A 4,578-nucleotide genomic window follows, 5' to 3' on the forward strand; every position below is an offset into this window, starting at 1 on the left:
TCTGTGTGTGTGTGTGCACTGCCCTGTTTCTCTTCCTTTCTCTTTGTAACTCCGCATTTCAATTAAAAAAAAAAATCCTAAAAAGAAACAAACATGTTGTTACCAAGCAAATGTAGTCACATATGAAGGAATTTCTGTGTTTTTAAATTCCAAGTGCCGTATATTTTCAACGTTAAAAACAACGTCCCTTAGATGTGAACAAATATGTCATAAAGACACTCAACATCATCAGTCACCAGACAACTGTAAATTTAAAACATGGGAGGTCCCAGTACACATCACTGACAACTCCAAGTGCTGCCAAAGGTGTGGAGCAAATGAAATTTCACACACTGTTGGCGGATAACAAACTGTTAACCACTGTGGAAAACAGTCCGTCCGTTCTCATAAACATGTGACCCAGCCATTGGAGTCCTTCATATTTATCCAAAAATGTCTGTATGAATGTTCAGACATTACTCAAATTAGTCAAAAACTGCAAACAACCCGAATGTCCATCAGCAGGAAAACAGACACACAAGCTGCGGCTCAGCCATACAACAGAACACACTCAGCAATGAATCACGGTGTCTGAAATGTGCAACACAGCAGGTGAATTTCACAGACACATCCAAGCCGGAAAGCACATAACGTACTAAATCCTGGCAAAGCTAATGTACAACGACAGAAAACAGAGTATGGCCACCTCCAGTGGGAGGCCAGGAGGGAAGTTTTTGGGGACAACAGAAAAGTTCTACATGTTGAACAAACTGTACACTTGCAGGGGGTACATTTCATTATATTAAATTATACCTAAACGATTTGATGCTAAACGTTTTTAAAAAAACTGGATGACACGACAAAACAAAAAGTTTGTCAACCTGTTGTGCTCACTTAGATGAGAAAATGATTAACTGGTACCCATTAAATCAGCAAGTTTTTTTTAATGATACAATAGCTAGTACACGTGTTTGCTTTCTACACAGTAGGCACTGTTCTAAGTGCTTAACTTGGATTATTCTATTTACACTCCACAAGACAATGCCATTATTGTTTAAGTGTAGACACTGAAGCTGAAGCACAGAGGGGCTGAGTAACAGCTAACGAGAGAGGTGCTGACAGACTTGGAATCCAGGCTCCTGATGGCAGAGCTCATATTCTTGCCACTACGTTATACCACTTGGAGAATTCCAGTGAGCTAACATCAGAGTCTGTTAAGTTTCTATTATTTATGACATCAAGTAGGACTGAAAGCCTCAGACAGCTATTTTGAACAATATTCAACACAGCTCACTGGACTCATTTTTCTCCAGATTTCCATAAACCCTCTTGGTTCTTTTATAAGGCTATTTCCTTAAAAAGCAGATCAGCTTGTTTTTAACTTGTCAATGTAGATAGGAAATTATTGAATCAAAGGATAATCCCTTGGGAAGCTGTGTTTTACCTCTTGTACATCAGATTCTTGCTTAGTAAGTATAACCTCAGGCATGCATTAAGAATGATCTGGAGGCCGGTGCGCGGCTCAATAGGCTAATCCTATGCCTGCGGCGCTGGCACACCAGGTTCTAGTCCCGGTCGGGGCGCCGGATTCTGTCCCGGTTGCCCCTCTTCCAAGCCAGCTCTCTGCTGTGGCCCGGGAGTGCAGTGGAGGATGGCCCAAGTGCTTGGGCCCTGCACTCCATGGGAGACCAGGAGAAGCACCTGGCTCCTGGCTTCAGATCAGCGCGGTGCGCCGGCTGCAGCATTGGAGGGTGAACCAACAGCAAAGGAAGACCTTTCTCCCTGTCTCTCTCTCTCTCACTGTCCACTCTGCCTGTCAAAAAAAAAAAAAAAAAAAGTGATCTGGTTGGGGCTGCTGCTGTGATGCAGCACACTACACTGTTGCTTGCGAAACCAGCCTCCCATATCAGAGTGCCAGTTCCAGTCCTGGCTGCTCCACCTCTGATCCAGCTTCCTGCTAACGCACCTGGGAAGGCAGCAGATGGCAGCACAGGTGCTTGGGCCCCTGCAACCCACGTGGGAGACCAGGATGGAGTTCCTGGTTCCCGGTTTCAACCTTGCCCAGATCTGGCTGTTACAGCCATTTGAGGAGTGAACCAGCAGATGGAAGACCCCCCCACACCCCCAATTCTGCCTTTTAAATAAAATAAACAAATCTGAAAAAAAAAAAAAGGAATGAGGTGTTCAAGATGAGTCAGCCATCAGCAAAGAAAACCGAATTGGTCAACACAAAAGAAAAATCTGCAAGAGAAAAGAGAACTCGAGAGGGAGAACAAGAGTGAGACTGAGAATGTGATCGAGCGATTGATTTTCCATTGGCTCCAAATGCCCACAACAGCCAGGACTAGGTCAGGTGGAAGCCAGGAGCCAGGAACTCCATTCAGGTCTCCCAATTGGGTGGCAGAGGCCCACCCAAGCACTTGAGCCATCACCAGCTGCTCTCCCAGCCTCATTCCTCAGCCCCCCCACCCCACCGCCCCAACCTTTGCAGAGGCTGGGACACTGTTAGCTCAGCCTGCCCAGGTCCCTGGAACACCTGGGCTCCTCAGCCTCACCAGAAATCACACCCTCCTTTGTCCCCGACTGCCTCCCATCTGCCTGCCCAGGCTGCTTTTCCTCTTCCTGTCCCTTCCGGGTATGTGTGGCTGCCACTCTTGACCTGTGTCAGGACATAGCTCCTGCTGGAGATCCTACCAGCAAGTCAAACGCTTGTTCGAACGCCAATTGGTTATCCTCTCCACCCCCAGGCCGGGTTTCCTCCTGAGTCCTCTATTTCGGCAAATGCATCACCCACGCTCCAAACACCCAGGTGCAAAACGGGCATCTTTTTTTTTCTTTTAGGGTCTTAGATGCCTTCAGTTACCAAGTCCTCTAGATCCATAAAAATCTCCCCAAACGATTTGTACATTCCTTCACCGCCCCGGTGGAATGTCTCAAGTCTGGACTAAACCACTCGGTTGCTAATTAGCTACCCCATGCCATCCTACAGCTACTGCCCAGTCAAGCCCACCCACGCACAGACGCTACTGGGCTCTCCTCTTGCCCTCAAACAGCCCATGGCTCCCAAGGCATGTATCATCACAGTCCCACCTTGTTTTCCACAGTGAGGCTCGTTGTCACATCCGGCCTCATGTGTTACTACTCTCGGGTGTGCTCTGTGAGTCCACCCTGATCAGAGCGGCTGCACCTGCTCCCAGGCCCCCTTTCTCGCGCGCTGGCACTTCCTGCCTCGGGCCGGTGGGGATTTCTCCTATCTACAGCTCCAGCGGGGTTCTATGCCCCATGCCAGCCTGTCACCCCATGGGAAGGGAGCCAGCAAGCCTCGTCTGCTTGTGCATAGGAAGTGTGGTCGCCTGCCTGGAGGCCCGTCCCCCCACAGCCTGACAACTCTGCCTTAGCAAACAAGTTGGTCAAACAGACACCTATTTCCGGCCAGGCTTGGCCAACAGCCTGGCAAACAACAGCCTGCTTCCCCTAGCCAAAGGATTTTGCCTTATAGATTTCTATTTTGGAATGATTTTAGATCTGTCGTAAGTTGCAAAGCTAGTACTAAGAATTCCTATAAACCCATTACCGAAGCAGTCCTAAGGGTAAGGTTAGAGTCCGTTTATCAAAATTAACAAACTCACATCGGGTCATGCCTTTGACCATCCCGCAGAGTTCATTAGGGTCTGCTCAAGCTTTCCTGCGGAAGCCCTAGGTTTGTTCCAGGGTCCAAACCAGGATATCACACTGCGTTTGGCACGATGTCGTTTTCATTCAAAGATCAATAGGAAAACTCAGTAAAAGAGCGCGCTAAAGACACAGAAAGTGTCTCTGGAATGCGTCGCTAAACGTTCCATGTCGGGGAGGCCGTGAGGCTGCCGGCGGCGAAGGCAGCGGGTCCGCACCGCGCCCACCGCCCGCGGAGAACTCGTGAGCAGGCGCGCCCTGCCCGGATCCTCCCCGCCCCGGCCCGGCTGCACCTGCCGAGCCCGGCCCCCGACGCCCTCCCAGCACCAGCCGCAGAGCTAGCCCCCTGGGCGCCGCCCTCGCCCCGCGCCGCTGCCCCGGCCCCGGCGCCCCCGTCTGCGCGCTCACCTGGCGCCGAACTGCCAGTTCCGCGCGCTCCGCAGCCGCCGCGCGTCCTCCGGGCCCGGTGACCCGAGGGTGGAGCCCAGGGCGGGAAAGGGGAATGAGTCGGCGGCTGCTCCGAGGCCAGAGGCTAGCAGGGCCCACCTCTCTCCTACTTCAAAGCCCCCTGGAGTAATCTCCACAGGCGCAGTGAACGGCGCCGCAGAGAGCGGGGGCCAGTGCGTGTAAACCGCAGGAGTCCTGAGGTTCAGAGGCCCCGACGGCCCTGGAAAGCGAGGCTTTCGGGACCAGGAAGACGAGGGCGGTGCGGGCCAAAGGAATTCCTGCCACGGGACGACCTGGCGCTGCTCACTTCCTGCACCTCCTGCGATGCGCCATGGCGGTGTCGCAAACCGCAGGAACCCGCTAAGCCGCAACCGCTGTTTTCTTTGTCAGAACTTCTCCAAAATGCAGGACTTAAAGGTAAGCATATAAAATGTATTATTTAGGGGCAGGCATACTTGTGTCCCGCATCGGAGAATCTGG

The 4,578-nt window shown here is 51.4% G+C and overlaps 1 protein-coding gene across 4 annotated transcripts in view; it reads right to left on the minus strand.

The window, feature by feature from the left end:
* The window catches only part of CCDC125 (coiled-coil domain containing 125), a 48,930-nt gene extending 44,397 nt beyond the window's left edge, over positions 1-4,533 (minus strand). For 2 of the 4 annotated variants that reach the window (XM_062212195.1, XM_062212193.1), the window contains exon 1: positions 4,060-4,532. The gene's annotated coding sequence lies outside the window, so the exon portion shown is untranslated. Of the gene's footprint in view, positions 1-4,059 lie in introns of all 4 variants that reach the window. The other 2 variants (XM_062212194.1, XM_062212196.1) reach the window with 2 other exon arrangements.
* Between the last annotated feature and the right edge of the window lie 45 nt (positions 4,534-4,578).

This window comes from Lepus europaeus, chromosome 15 (assembly GCF_033115175.1).
Source record: "Lepus europaeus isolate LE1 chromosome 15, mLepTim1.pri, whole genome shotgun sequence".
Classification (NCBI taxonomy): domain Eukaryota; kingdom Metazoa; phylum Chordata; class Mammalia; order Lagomorpha; family Leporidae; genus Lepus; species Lepus europaeus.